The sequence below is a fragment of the Notechis scutatus genome, chromosome 5 (genome assembly GCF_049901735.1).
Source record: "Notechis scutatus isolate UNSWTSFEM ecotype Mainland chromosome 5, rNotScu1.2, whole genome shotgun sequence".
In the NCBI taxonomy this organism is placed as follows: domain Eukaryota; kingdom Metazoa; phylum Chordata; class Lepidosauria; order Squamata; family Elapidae; genus Notechis; species Notechis scutatus.
The window spans coordinates 9,256,151-9,272,365 of NC_142013.1; the positions used below are offsets into that span (position 1 = coordinate 9,256,151).

The 16,215-nt window shown below is 44.1% G+C and overlaps 1 long non-coding RNA gene across 1 annotated transcript in view; it reads right to left on the bottom strand.

Annotated features, from left to right (window-relative positions):
- Nucleotides 1-15,645, bottom strand: part of LOC148130359 (uncharacterized) — a 33,122-nt gene extending 17,477 nt beyond the window's left edge. The window contains exons 1-2 of the long non-coding RNA XR_015749704.1: nucleotides 15,516-15,645; nucleotides 3,617-3,703 (exon numbers count right to left, since the gene is read on the bottom strand). This is a non-coding gene — a long non-coding RNA (uncharacterized LOC148130359). The remainder of the gene's footprint in view (nucleotides 1-3,616; nucleotides 3,704-15,515) is intronic.
- Nucleotides 15,646-16,215: the final 570 nt, after the last annotated feature.

Consider the following 16,215-nt stretch of genomic DNA (forward strand, 5'->3'; position numbering starts at 1 on the left):
GCTCTATTCTAAATTCTAAATCAGTGGCACGGCTTGCCTTCAGAAGTTGCGGCTGCTCCATCCCTGGAGGCTTTTAAGAATGGTCAACCAATCTTTTTATGTTTTAGATATGCTAGTGAAGATTTTGCCTATCATTACAGCAGAGACACTAACTGGGACAGGTTGACCAGCAAATTGTACGTTGTACGCTGATCTAGAAATTGCAAGGGGATAGGTTATGAAGAAAAGTAAGAGGTTAAGCAAAAACCTTTCCAAGCATTTGAGTAAAAGAAGACAGAGTGAATGTTCTTTCAATTTTAGCAGATATTCATATTTGGCTCAGTGATTAAAATGCTAACCTAGAAACTGGAAGAATGTGAATTCTAGTGCTATTTTGGACATGAAAGTTAACTGGGTTAACTTTGGGATAGTCTCTTTTTCTCGGTCCAACCCACCTAACAAGGTTGTTGCCGTGGGGAAAGCAGGAAGAAGAAGGAATATTAGTTGTGTTCCCTGCCTCGAGTCACTTATACAATAATAAAGGTGGGACAAAAATCAAATAAATAAATAAATGACTGAATGAATGACTTAGCAATCTACATATATAAAAGTGAAATACCACTCATGCGTCATCACAAAATCTCCAGAACCGTAAAGCCTACAAACTTGAAATTTGGCATGTATGTTCCTTTTGGCTTCTAGGTGCTCACTAAGAAAGGGTTTTTCAAAATGACCATCAGAGATTAGTATTTTGTATATTATTATTAACATGCTCTGATGCTAAGGAGTTCTACTCCCCCTCTCCACCTGAAAAGAAATCTGTTCCAAATGCAAAACATAAGCAGAGGAGAGGAGTTTCAGTTTTAGTTTGACAGCACCAAGCAGTTTTAGTACAGAACAGTTGAGTTAAGCCTCGCCCGGGCTCCTTGATGTCTCCTTTTTGCTCACACAGCAAATACTGTTTGAGTTTCCAAACAGCCCTCAACTCTCTCACACACTGACAGGACACTAGCCAAATGAATATCAATGGATGCTGGTAGGCAGAGGCAGAATTTTCCCCCCTTAATTTCCTCCCCCAAAACTAAGCCCAACCACATAGTTTCGTAGCAAAGCATGGGTATTGAGCTCGTACAATAATAAAGATGGGACAAAAATCAAATAAATAAACAAACAAACGAATGAATGACTTAGCAATATGAAATAAAAGTAGCTTTTAAATAATGCAATATGCCTGGGAAAGATACATAAAAAGACCCTATTTGAAATTATTATATATGATATTTTAATCCTCCCAATAACGGTATTTAGTCTTTAAGTTTATGTGTTGTTGTTTTTTTATGGTAAAAGTTAGATTCATTAACTAGCTCTGCAGTTTAATTTGATGTTTGATGCTTTCATGTGCCCCCAGATGCTTCAATAAATATTGTACTGTGCAGAATATGTATCTCTGCCCTGCTTTTGTATTATTAAAGTCTCTCTGCATTTTGTTTGATTGAATTTTCAAGTTTGTGCAATGAAATATTTAATAAAGCAGCCAGACAAATGAAAGCATCCAAGAAAGCTAAGTTCAAGGGTTAAGCTAAAACAAAATTCTGGAGAGACATTTGCACAGACAGAATGAGTTAGTTCTGACTTCCATTCGACTTCAATATTTTTCAGCCAAGGAGCAATGAAGACTTTCAAATAATTTCATCATTTTTAGACGTTGTTTTATGAATAGTATAATTTTCCAGTCTTCACCATTTTATTTCTCTCTTTATAAATGCAGCATAGAGGTAGTCCTTGACTTCTGACCACAGAAGTTTGCAAAATGGATCCCATGACCCACATGATCTTTTATTCTTTTTTCTTTTGGTAATGTGGTGACCAAAACTGGATGCAGTATTCCAGGTATAAACAGGGGTGGCATTCAAATTTTTTAACAACGGGTTCTGTGGGCGTGGCTTAGTGGGTGGGTGTGGCTTGGTGGTCATGTGATCGGGTGGATGTGGCTTTGTGGTCATGTTATTGGCTGTGTGTGGCCAACTCAATATCACTCACATCGAGGCACGCATCTCTTCGCCTGGCCTCTCATGACTGTAGGGATGCTGCAACAATCGTAAGGGTGAAGAACAGTCATAAGTCACTTTTTTCAGTGCCATTGTAACTTTGAATGGCCACTCCACACATGCAAAATACCAGCAAAGGAGGGGAAAAAAAACTCCAGAGAAGTTCCTGAGACAGGAAGTCTAGTCCTGCCAAGAATGTAATAAGGGTTAACGGAGAGGCCATTTCTGTAAGCAACACCAGAATGCTTCCTTCCTGCCTTCCTTACAGGATTAGGCCAGTAATTTCTTCTAACAACCGGTTCTCCAAACTGCTTAGAATGTTAACAACCGGTTCCAGCAAATAGGTGCGAACCGGTAGAATCCCACCCCTGGGTCTAAAGCCTTGGTAAGACGACAAACGGAATACTGCAACCAATTTTGGTCACCATACTACCAAAAAAGATGTTGAGACTTTGGAAAAAGTTCAAAGAAAAGATACTAAGATTATTAAGGGCCTGGAGACTAGAACACATGAAGAACAATTGGAGGATTTGGGTTTGGCTAGTTTAGAGAAAAAAAGGACTGGAGTGGGGCGGACATGATATAGCAGTCTTCCAGTATTTGAGAGGCTGTCACAAAGAAGAAAGTGGTCAACTTATTTTCCAAAGAGAGGAACAACTTGGAATTAAGGAGAAACTCCCTCACAGACAACAAACCAGTGGAACGGCTTGCCACCAGAAGTTGTGGGTGCTTCATCACTGGAGGTTTTTAAAAAGACATTGGACAGTCACTTGTCTGAAATGGTATAGGGCAGTGATGGGATTCAATTTTTTTTTTACTACCGATTCAGTGGGCGTGGCTTGGTGGGCATGACAGGGGAAGGTTACTGCAAAATCCCATTCCCTCCCCACCCCACTAACCTGCTTTCCAGCTCCATTCTCCTTTGCAGGGCAACAAAAGAAGACCCAGCCGATCATCTGGGACTCAGGAGGCAGAGACTAGATGGAGGCGGGGCCAGTCAGAGGTGGTATTTGCCGGTTCTCCAAACTACTCAAAATTTCTGCTACCGGTTCTCCAGAACTGGTCAAAACCTGCTGAGTACCACCTCTGGTGTAGGGTTCTTGCTTGAGTAGGTGGCTAGAGTAAAAGACCTCCCAGGTCAATTCTATTCTATTCTATTCTATTCTATTCTATTCTATTCTATTCTATTCTATTCTATTCTATTCTAGATAGATAGATAGATTGCAAGGGAGGATCAGGCCGTGAAAACTTGGGGGACTGACTGTGACCCCTTAGCAGGATTGGGCTACTGTCCTCATACATATGGGAGGTCCAATTACTATCCTGTCCCTGGGCCCACATGGCCTCTCTCACCACGGCATAGATCTATAATAGTTAGAAATTCTGTATATAACCCTAAACGCATACATACTTATCTTGTCTCTACAAGTGGTTGAAGAAGGGAAACGGCAGCTGAATAGCTTTTTCCAAACCATCATTGGATGTTATTTGTCCTTCTAAAGTTGATTTCACGACAGATAAAATTTTCAGCACGCAAAATCGTACCGTTTCATTTCCGCATAAATTCTAAAATAATGGGAAGCACTTACCCCGTCAGGCCTGCAAAGTCGCCGATTAAACATCGTGTGCAAGCCGACCGCCGTACAATCACGGAGATAATGGAATCATAATTGACTCTGAAAATTAGATTAGAAGGAGAAATGACACCAAGCCACGCTCCTAATGAAAAAGAAGGCACTAGCAAGGTGATCACTTTGGTGACAAAGATGCTTGTTAAGAGAGAAGCCAAGGGGAAAACCATAAACATGAATGCATTTGTCAAGGGATATGTGTATTTGTATTTATGAAAATAGTGAAATGGCGCAGTGAGCCCTATTAACATATGGTGCTGTGAATTCACAGCCACCAAGATATGATGTATTCCTATTTCAAGATAAAAATGTGCAAGGCAACAGAGGAAAAAATAGTCTCCCTCCTTCAAGTTTTTCAACTTTTTGACCTTTTAGTATTATTTGAAAGTTAAAGGTCTTAGAGAAGGATAGCATGCCACATTTCCCCAAAAATACAACCTACCCTGAAAGTAAGTCCTAGCTTGATTTTTATACATGTGCCCAATATAAGCCCTAGCCCCCCAAAATAAGCCCTAAATTAAGATCCTGCTCACTTCAGAGTGCACAGGTAAAAAATTAAGCTAGAGTGGGGATGGGAGGAGTGGAGCTGCCCTACTACTTACCTTTGAACAGCTGTAGCCAGGCCTCTCACACCCCAACATCTGGCTTGCCGGCCCATTTGTTCTGCAGCCAGCAAGGCTGGCAAATCTTTACTGTAGGCCTCTGTAGCAGATAACAAAGCTCCGAATCGATCTGGAACTCTGCTATTGGCTGCAGAGGCCTTCAGGAAAGCCTTGCCGGCCACAGAAGAAGATCCTGAAGGCCTCTGACAACCGAAAAGGAGGCTGGGGATGACGCACGCAAGTGAGGTTAGTCAGTGGATGACCACCACCCCCCAAAATAAGACCTGGTGCCTTTTTTTGGTGGCAAAAAAATATAAGATGGTCTTATTTTGGGGGAAACAAGAGCAAGAGCACTTACACTTATATACTGCTTCCTAGACTTACAGCAATTCATTTAGTGACCATTTGAAGTTACAATGGCATTGAAAATGTGAATTATGACCGCTTTTCACACTTATGACCATTGCGGCATCCCCATGGTCTTATGATCAAAATTCAGACCCTTGGCAACTCATATTTATGACGGTTGCAGTGTCCCAGGGGTTATGTGATCATCTTCTGTGATTTTCTGAGAAGTGAAGTCAATGGGGAAGCCAGATTCCCTTAACAACCAAGTTACTAACTCAACAATTTCAGTGATTCACTTAACAACTGTGGCAAGAAAAGTCATAAAAGGGGGCAAAATTAACAAATGTTTCAAAACAAAGTTTTGGGCCCAGTTGTGGTCATATATGAAGGACCACTATAGTGAACTTACTGCAAACTAGGACCTTAGCTGAGTTGAATGGTTGCTTTTTGTAGAAGACTTTTCAAATGCCTCTTCTGAATGTATTATAAATTTCATATTTCATTTTGAATTCACTGTGTCTCTCTGAGAGTGCTCTTCTACAAATCACTCAAGATGAGAAAAGGCAGTCTTTCTCATCATCTTCATCAGATGGAATCATCTTCCTTTCCTTACTAAGATGATAAACCATAATAAATGAAGATCAAGATTTGCTCATAGATGTGTGGAGAATTCACCCAGGAATTCACCCAAAATACAAATCAATTTATCAGGCACTGTTTACCTAGTCCTCTCTTTTGAGAGAAAGTTGAGAGGAAAATTAAATTATGCTGTGCCTTCTATCCAGTTTGAGAATTAAATACCAATTCTATCAATCTTACCAAATGAGCTCTATCTGGAGGCAAAAATAACAATAGCAATAGCACTTGGACTTATATACCACTTTACAGTGCTTCACAGCCCTCTCTAAGCAGTTTACAGAGTCAGCCTATCGCCCCCAACAATCTGGCTCCTCATTTTACCAACCTTGGAAGGATGGAAGGCTGAGTCAACCTTGAGCCTGGTGAGATTCGAATTGCAGACAGCTGGCAGTCAGCAGAAGTAGCCTGCAGTACTGCACTCTAACCACTGCGCCACCATGGCTAGATAATGCAGTAATTCTAGTCCCACCTTTGGCATGAAATTTGGCTGGGTGACATTGGGCCATTCATTCTCTCTCAGCCCAAACCCACCTCACAGGGTTGTTGTTGTGGTAAGGAAAATAGGAGGAAGAAGGAATATTAGGTACGTTTGTCACCCCACCCCACCCACGATTTCTTTATAAAAATAATAAGGGTGGTATATAAATACAATGTATAAATATTTCTTTATGAGGCAACTCCTCAACGTACAACCACAACTGAGCCCAAAATTTATGTTGCTAAGCGGAGAATATTCATTAAGTGTCGCTTTGCCCCATTTTACAATCTTCCTTGACCCTGTTGTTCAGGAAATCATTGCCGTTGTTAAGTTAGACACACAGTTGTTAAGTGAATCTGGCCTCCCCCGTTGACTTTGCTTGTCCGAAGGTCGCAAAAGGGGATCACAGTGACCCCCCCAGGGACACAGCAACTGCCATAAATGTAAGTCGGTTGCCAACTGTCTGAATTTTGATCACGTGACTATGGGGGATGCTGCAACGGTCATAAGTGTGAAAAAGGGTCAGAAGCAGTGGTGCGATTCAACCAGCGTAACAACTGGTTCGGTGATTCCCTGTTTCGCATGCGTGTACACCCTTTAAAAAGCCCATTTTCAGTAATAATACTTACCTAATGTCAGGTGAGGCTCCATTCAAAATCCAAGAAAGAAACCCAAGACTGTTATAGAGAAAGGGACTTTTACTGAAAATTGAAGTGGTAGCATCAGAAGAAATACAAGATCTGAGACAATAGGCGGGAAAAATCACATATAGAAAGTTATGCCAATGCTTCCACCCCCAATAGTTCAAACTGGCCATCCAATCTGAGATGTGTATAATGTTATGTGGGGCATTGTGATGACCCAGGGCATGGCACAAAAGCAACAAAGTCACAAAAGTAAGTAAAATCCCTTTAATTCCTTCAACTTGGTCCCCAATGTCCAATTATGATTGGCTGGAGAAAAAAACTTTCCCAAGAACAGTTTTTAAAGGGAAGAAATTCAGTCCAAACCCAAAGCACATATAAATTATAAATAAAAATGAACACAAACCACACTGTAGCAATTTACGAGACAGGGCAGGATAAGGAATTGCAGAACTCAAAAAATAATGAAACACATACCGTGTTTCTCATAAAATAAGGCCGGGTCTTATATTTTTTTGAGCCCTGAAAAAACAGCTAGGCCGTCTTTTTGGGGGTGACTTAATTCCACCCCTTGCATCCTCATCTAGAGCGCCCCGTGGGCAGCCTCGCCACCAGCTGCTCCTAATGGGTGATCATGGCGAAGCGCAGAGAGCTCCCTATTCCCACCAAACACCTTTGCTGCAGACCCAAGACCTTTGGCACCCGCCGCTGTTGCTTTCCCTTCTACCCATTCTGCCGCCACGTTTGGAGCTGCTGCTTCCGTGTTTGGAGTGCCGCTGCCATTTGGAGCACCACTGTCGTGTTTGGAGCTGCCACTTCCACGTTTGGAGCTGCCGCCATGTTTGGAGTGGCGGCGGCACTCCAAATGGCGGTGGTGCTCCAAACAGCGGCAGTGCTCCAAACGCAGAAGCGGCAGCTCCAAATGCGGCAGCAGCTCCAAATGCAGACATGGCAACTCCAAACAGCGGCAGTGCTTCAAACAGCGGTGGGGTTCCAAACGCGGAAGCAGCAGCTCCAAACGCGGCGGCAGCTCCAAATGTGGAAGCGGCCGCTCCAAACAGTAGCAGTGCTCCAAACAGCGGCAGCACTCCAAACGTGGAAGTGGCAGCTCCAAACGCAGCGGCAACTCCAAATGCAGAAGCGGCAGATCCAAACACAGCGGCATCTCCAAATGCAGAAGCGGCAGATCCAAACGGCAGCGGTGCTCCAAACAGCAGTGGTGCTCCAAACGTGGAAGTGGCAGCTCCAAACGCCGCGGCAGCATGGGCAGAAGGGAAATCAACAGCAGCGGGCGCTGAAGGTCTTGGGTCTGCCGCAAAGGTGCTTGGCAGGAGTAGGGAGCTCTCCACGCTCTGCCATGATCACTCATTAGGAGCAGCTGGTGGCGAGGAATTGCTGCCCGCAGGGTGTTCCTAATGGCAAGTCCCCTCGCCCTTCCCCCCATTTTGCATGTTTCAAAATAGGCCTAAATTTGGGGGGAGGGGCTTAATTTGAGTTTATGCCTAGAAAACATGCTGGGTCTTCCTATTGGGGGAGGTCGTATTGTTGGAGAAACACGGTACAGTTGGGAGGACGTCAGAACCCATATAGGACTTGACAACAAAGATCATGCACGCTTTGCTTCCAGCAAGGTTATGTGCACAAACACCCTTTTTATCCTGTATTCCCAGCTGCAGCTAATGAAGGGAATCAGGGCCTTTTTCTCCCCTGTAACCCAGGTTGCTCCCTTATTTGTTCCTCCCTGCATGCCCTAGGATGAAAAGGGGGTGGGCTTGGGTCTTCCTCTGAATGCCCAGCCAGACTGTGCCCTTCCCCAGTTTCCTCCACAGCCACCGGAGCCACACTCCCACTCCCTGTCAGCTGTTCGACCTCCCCCTCGGAATCAGATTCCAACAGGGGCATGACAGGCATCTTCAGGTGGTGTTTCAGACATCTGCTATGCCAAGATGGTTGACCTTGGCTTAGACAGATAAGGGGCTACATCTGTGCAGTAAGCAAGTAAGCATAGTGAAAAAATATCCCAACTTTAACATTTCACCAACTTAAACCTCTAGTACCCTTCCTCCCACGAAGCCCAATTATTCTTCCCTCCCCCCCATTTTTATGGCAGCCAGAAAGACAAGCAGAAGAAGGATTCTTGGAGGCTGACACCTTCTACTGCAGCCCCGGTGAGTAAAACAGCTGAGGCGCGGCAAAACCGCTCTACCGCACGAATCAGCTGTGCTCCAAAACAAGGAAATAAAGCACAGGGAAAGGGCAGGGGCAGGTAGGTGGAGCCAAATGATCACCGGAACTACCGGTTCACCAGAACCGGTCTGAACTGGTAGAATCCCACCCCTGGTCAGAAGCCCCTCTCGTCAGCAATGTTGTAACTTCAAGCAGTCACTAAGTGAGCTGTCGTAAGACCAGGACTACCTTGTAAGATCAGATCCCATTCTCCTGCACACGGACGATGTTAGCCTCATCATAAAACATCTGCAGAGAGGAAATATAAGTTCAGCAACCGTGAAAGCTTTAAATTCTTTTCCTCCCAAATTGCTTTTGTGCTTCTCACCCAGATGGTCTTTGCTTCATTACCCTTTATCATTTTCCTTCGATAATTGCTTCATTCTCTCTGAGAGATTTGGAGAGACGTTTGCAAATCTACGGAAACTAAGAGACGGGTCTTTTCAGCCACGCTTCCTGTTTCCGCTCCCTTTCTTTGAAAACATTTGCTTTCTTTTTGCAAGCCAAAATTTTCTGCTTCCCTCAGAATGCAATCGGGGAAAATCCTAAACCAATTAAAATACATCGTTTACAGATTAACAGAGTTGGAAGGGACCTTGTAGGTCATCTAGTCCAACCCTCTATCCAAGCAGGAGACCCTACAGCATTTCTGACAGGTCCAGTCTCTTCTGGAAAGCCTCCAGTGATGAAGCTTTCATAATTTTGGAAGGCAACTTCTGTTCCATTGGTTGGATTGTTCTCACTGTCAGAGAATTTCTCCTTATTTCTAGGTTGAATTTCTCCTTGTTCATTTTCCATCCATTATTCCTTCTGGTGCCTTGGAAAAGAGCTTGACTCCTTCCTCTCTGTGGCACAGCCCCTCAATTATTGGAAGACTGCTATCATGTCTCCTCTGGTCTTTCTTTTCACTAGACTAGCCAGTCCCAGTTTCTGCAACCGTTCTTCATTTGTTTTAGCCTCCAATCTTTCCATCACTTCCTAAAAGAAACGACCAGAAGCAGGGGTGAAATTCAATCACCTCGGTCCACCTTGGGAGAGGTGGTAGGGACGATTTGAATTGGTAAAAAATTGCCCCTGGTTGCTATTACTATTATACCAAGTATACACAGCCATGCCCACAAAGCTGATAGGGAAAAAAATTGAATGTCACCCCTGATTCACACACATCCTTCTCCATCAGCCAACATTGAGATAAGCAAGGTTTAACGCAGACCAACAAGCAGAGAATAATATTCTAATCAAGGAACACCCAAGGAAGAAACTGCTTCCCCACCACAAGGGACACAGCAAGCTACTGTAAATAAACAGAGGGAACAAACCCCTGTTGTGGTTAGCCGGCAGCAGGTGCAGATGGCTGAGGAGAGCGAGGACTTTGATGAAGGGCCAGGACCTATCAGGGAGTGGACTGCTGCCTTCAGAGATGGTGGGGGCTGGCAGCAGTGATGAGGAGGTTCCCGAGGAGCCTGTGCCAAGTGCACGTGCATGAAGGATTGCTTGAAGCAAAGAACAATTACAGCAGCACAGGCGACTCGGGAGTAAGGCTGCAAGGTACTGGGCCCTCCCGCAAGAGGATAAAAGCCAGGTTTGGAAAAGCATTCTTTGCAGACAGCAAAGAAGCTCTGAAGCTCAACTGGTGGACATCTTCGTTCGTGTTTGGTGAATTCTGTAAATTAGTTCTTATCGCTGGGTTTTTGGCAGCCTTGACAAACAACTTGGCAAGGCTCTTTCTTGTCGGAGCTAATTGTTGGAAAGCAGCCTTTTATCTGTAAAGGAACAGAATTGTGATTAAACCTTAAAAGGTGGGGGCTGCTGCCTTTGTCTGTGTTTGCTCTCTGGGTTAGAGTTAGGGTTAGGGTTAGGGTTGTGACATGTATTGTTTTCCACTGGAAATAGAAGACTTAACTTTCAAATCAGAATACGTTTGGTCATTTCAACTATTGAAAATTAATTCCTGGATCATTCCCTGGGTTATTTTGGAAGGTTTTGGTAGAACTATCTTATCAAATGGTAGCTTTTACCATCATCATGTTTTAATGACCTCATAATCCCTTGTGGGGTGGAGTCTGGGCAACTGATTGGAGGTAGCAGAGTGTTTACTGGCCGGATGCCCTTCCTGTCACCAATGTGGAGTTTTGTTTGACAGACTGTGCCCAGAGAGAGAAATATCTGCTTTTTACCTAGGATCAAATTCACGGTTTCCTGATTGTGAGGTGAGAGCTCCACCTCTAGGCCACCGCACCACTTCATACGGTTCCTTTTATGCTGTATCCTAATTGAAATTCTACCCACTGCTGTCCAATGATATTACATAAGATGTAAGTCCTAGAAGTAAACCAAGGTCATTTTTGTGTGTCTGCTGCATGAAACAATCTTATTTGAAATGTCACACTGATTAGGAATGTGTCACAGAGAGCACCTGTTCTTCTTTCCTAGTGTCATGTGTTAGACCTTCTCCACACTGTCAAACAGACTTTGTCAACAAGAGAGAATCCATCACCGAACGAGGAAATAAGCCTTTGCAAGCTCTCTGTCATCGGAGAAGCATTTGAAAAGGGTAAAGTTAGTATAGGTAGTTCTTGACTTACCCCCATTCATTTAGTGACCATTCAAAGTTATGATGACTTATGACGCTTAGTGTCGTGTCCCAGTTGGAATCCGATTCCGAGGAGAAGGCTGAGCAGCTGACAGGGATTGGGAGTGTGGCTCCATTGGCTGGGGAAGAAACTGGGGAAGGGCAAAGTCCAGCTGGGCAGAGCAGGGAAGAAGTAGAACAAGGGAGAGGGAATTCAGAGGAAGACCCAGGCCCACCCCCTCTTCATCCTAGGGCACACAGGGAGGAACGGAGAAGGGAGCAATGTGAGTTGCATGGCTTACAGGGGAGGAAAGGGCTCTGATTCCCTTAATTAGCTGCAGCTGGGAACACAGTGTTTAAAAGGGGGAGTTGTGCACAGCCAACCATTGAGAGCAAACTGTGAATTATCTGGTATTGTTGAGGCTTCTCTGGGTTCCTGGCGTCTTCCCAACTGTGTGTGTTTTGCTGGCTTTTCAAATCTGCAATTCCTTCTCCTGCCCTGTCAAGTTAATTACTGCAGCGTGGTTTGTGTGGATTTTTCTTTACAGTTTGTATGGACTTTGTTTTCGAACTGAGTTTCCTCCACTTAAAGAGTTTTTTCTCCAGCGAAGGTAACCTGGACATTGGGAGCAAAATTGGAGGTACTTGTTGTGGTTCGCCAGCATCAGGTGCAGATGGCTGAGCTCTTGGAGACTGAGGATTCAGATGAGGGGCCTGCGTGTGATGCAGGGATGGGGCCAGGACTATCAGGGAGTAGAATGCTGCCTTCAGAGATTATGGAGGCTGGCAGCAGTGATGAAGAGATTCCCAAGGACCCTGTGCCCAGTGTGCATGCGCGCAGGGCTGCTCGAAGGAAAGAGCAGCTGCAGCAGCATGGGCGACTTGAGAGTAAGGCTGCAAGGTAATGGCCCCTCCCTTCAGAGATAAAAGCCAGCTGAGAAACCAGAGTTCTTTGCAGGAAGCAAAGAAGTTTTTACACTCAAGCCTTGTGGATGTTCGGAATATCTTGGTTGGTGTTTGGAGACTCTTTGTGTTCGAAATTTCTTAGTAACTTTATCTAGTGTTCTTGGCAGCCTTACACAACCTTGGCAAGGCTCGTTCTTATCAGAGACAGTTAGTTTGAAACAGCCTTTTAACCATGAAGGGACGGAATTCATAAAGAATCGTTAAAAGCTTTTGCTGTTACTTCTGTTTGGTGTTTGTTTCCTTGGAACAAGGTTTGGGTCAGAACAGTACTAAAGGGACTCTTCTTACTTATGTGACTGTGTTGCCTTTGTGCCACGCTTAGGATCATGTCAACATCCCCATGGTTGTGGCAACCATATAGCCATTGAGCCAAAATTTCCATCGCTAAGCAAGACAGTGGCTAAGAGAGTGCGTTTTGCCTCATTTTACAACTTTTTGCCATGGCAGTTAATGAATCACTGCAGTTATTAAGTTAGCAACATGGTTATTAAGTGAATCTTCCTTCTCTATTGACTTTGCTTGTTCAGAAGGTTGTAAAAGCCTTTAGAAGAAGCGCCAGAGTCCCAGTCTATTCAGAAGACATTCCACCATTATCGCTTATAAAATTAGCCTCTTCACCAGTTCACACAGGAATAAGCCGCCGATTACATCTTCGCCATACCAACTTGAAAGCGAGGTTGACATTTAATAAACGAAAAATAAAACAATAGCATAGCACTTAGCAATAGCACTTAAACTAACATAACCGCTTCACAGTGTTTTATAGCCCTCTCTAAACGGTTTACAGAGTCAGCCTATTGCCCCCCCAACAATCTCGTTTTTCATTTTACCGACTTCAGAAGGATGGAAGGTTGAGTCAACCTTGAGCCAGTCAGGATTGAACTGCTGGCAGTTGGCAGAATTAGTCTGCTATCCTGCGTTCTAACCACTGCACCACCATGGCTCTACCATAAATAAACTTGCCTTGCAGTGACACAGTGCTGCTTTTGATATTTTCCCACCTCATTAGCACTTCAGGAGATGCTTCTGGTTATATTTGATCATTCTGCTCTTAGGAAGTTTCCTCCTCACTTGCCAGACCTATGGTGTTTGGTGTCTTATGAGCATCTGTTGGCACGGTGGTTAAAGTGCAAGATTGCAGGATAATTCTGCCAACTGCCAGCAGTTGGATTCTGACTGGCTCAAGGTTGACTCAGCCTTCCATCCTTTCCAGGTTGTAAAATGAGGACCACAGATTGTTGGGGGCAATATACAAATAATGCTTACATTGTAAACCTCCCAGAGAGTGCTGTATAGCGCTATGGCAGGGGTCTTCAAACTCGACAGCTTTAAGACTTGTGGACTTCAACTCAAAGAATTCCTCCTCTGGTCATGTTAGCTCAGGAATTCTGGGAGTTGAAGTTCACAAGTCTTAAACTTGCCAAGTTTGAAGACCCTTGCACGATGGGGTGGTATATAAGTCTAAATACTATTGTTATGCTATCCCATAAAAGGGAAGGAAACTTTCTGTCTCTCACTTAGGCTTGCCAGTTCCAGTGGGGTTGGAAGAATGGCAGCTTGTAAGGGAAGTATTTGGGACAGGTAGACACCTACAGGTTGCAGAGTGATACATATTTTATGTTCTAGTTCAAAATAAGCAGGTGGACAGGGAAAACCTAGACTTCTGCAGCTCTCAACACGCAAAGGAATCATAGCTGTGTGTGATTGCAATATTAAAATGGATAGGAAATAATAGGTTCTATTTGTAGTTATGTCTTTTTAGCACTAAACTATGATAATAAACCAAGGTTTCTCCTGCACCTTCTTTTTCTTGGTCATGATCTCTCCCCAGACCAGAGCAGACCCATTTTTGCCCAACCTTAAAAGCAATTTCCTGAACATTTGAAAACTCTGATCGTGCTGCCAATGTAACCTGTGGTTTGGTAGTAATTGAGATAATATCCTATACTTTAACAATTTTTGCATAGCGCTTCAAAGTTAAATCCGAGCAATTTCAGAAACATCTGTTTCTATAACCAATTTCCCAGCTGAAACTGAAATCTTAATAAGATGTAATTGAGAGAATCACGTAAGCGACTGCAGCATTTTACTAATGTGTGCAAAGTGGTCTCCCCTCCCCCAAATTGTGGTCTGCAATGCATTAATCCACATGCCAAGGTCTCTCTCTCTCTCTCTCTCTCTCTCTCTCTCTCTCTATGGAGATTCTCAATCCTCCAGGTCATGGTTGTCCCAAAGATGCTTCTACAAGAGGCCACTGGACTTTCTGGTTTTTCTTTGAAGACATTTCCCTTCTCATCCAAGAAGCTTCTTCAGCTCTGACTAGATGGTGGGGGAAGGATGTACACTCTGTCTGTCTGTCTGTCTGTCTGTCTGTCTGTCTGTCTGTCTGTCTGTCTGTCTCTCCCTGTCTCTTTCACTCTGTCTATCTGTCTCTCCCTCTGTCTCTTTCACTCCCTCTGTCTGTCTGTCTCTCTGTCTCTCTCCCTCCCTCTCTCTTTCTTTCTCTGTCTCCCCCTCCCTGTCTCTTTCACTCTGTCTGTCTGTCTCTGTCTCTCTCCCCCCTCTCTCCCTCCCTGTCTCTTTCACTCTGTCTGTCTGTCTCTGTCTCTCTCCCCTCTCTCCCTCCCTGTCTCTTTCACTCTGTCTGTCTGTCTCTGTCTCTCTCCCCCTCTCTCCCTCCCTGTCTCTTTCACTCTGTCTGTCTGTCTATCTCTCCCCTCTCTGTCTCTTTCACTCTGTCTGTCTGTCTATCTCTCCCCTCTCTGTCTCTTTCACTCTGTCTGTCTATCTCTCCCTCTCTGTCTCTCCCTCTCTCTCTGCCTCTCTGCCTCTCCTTCTGTCTCTTTCACTCTGTCTATCTGTCTATCTATCTCTCCCTCTGTCTCATTCATTCATTCATTCATTCATTCATTCATTCATTCATTCATTCATTCATTCATTCATTCATTCTGTCTGTTTCTGTCTCTGTTTCTCTCTTTCCCTGTCTGTGTGTAGTTGTCTGAAGTGTTTTTATAAACTACATTCTTGTCTTGGGGCTCATGTCTTGTTTATTCATTTGTTACAGAGGTGGTATTCAGCAGATTCTGACCAGTGCTGGAGGATTGGTAGCAGAAATTTTGAGTAGTTTGGAGAACTGGCAAATACCACCTCTGAATGGGCCATCTATTCTCTGCCTCCCAAGTCCCAGCCGATCAGCTGGGTCTTTTTTTGTTGCCCTGCACAGGAGAACGGAGCTGGAAAGCAGGTTAGTGGGGTGGGAGGGAATGGGGATTTTGCAGTAACCTTCCCCTGCCATGCCCATCAAGCCAAGCCACGCCCACCAAGCCACGCCCACAGAACCGGTAGTTTAAAAAAAAAATGAATCCCACCACTGATTTGTTACCTTGGTGGAGATCTTCCCTCTAACCTTCAAACCCGTCCTCTTTACTCCCTACACATTGTCTGAGCAATTCTGAAACTTTGTAAGAATAGATGGATCTCAGCATCTGACTCTCTTTCCCAAGGTCTTGGTGGCTACTCTGTCAAGTGCTAATAATCTGTGGCATATTTCTTGACAGCCGGTTCCTTTACCGTCAATAACTGACTCAAAGAGCCAGAAGCTGTCTACCACTTCAGTATCTTCATTGTCAGTTCTAAAGTTGATTGCTCTAGCTGGTGTGTCATTAGTTTCTCGGTGAGCCCTTTCTAAGTGTTCCAATTATTCTCACTCCTGCCTCGCTCCTGACTGCATTCAGCAATCATCCTTCAACCCCATCAACCTATGAAGCATCCCATAAGTCATATTTATTCCCTTTACAATATGCTTTAGCTAAATCAATAAATATTCTAGCGTTCCTACATTCCTCAAGGATAAACTAAAAATCTGGCATGTGCATCCAGGCTCACATTGCAATCTCCAAATTATCCCACTGTCACCTTGAAATCAGAATTCTGCCCAATGCATTTCCTTGAACATTACACAAACAGTCTCTGGGAATTGTTGCATTCGTATTTCCTATTTTTTTTTTCTCTCTCTACGTTACAAGGGAGCAAGAGCTTCATTTTCCCAGTCATTGGGCGTAGGCTGTCTCTACTCCAATACT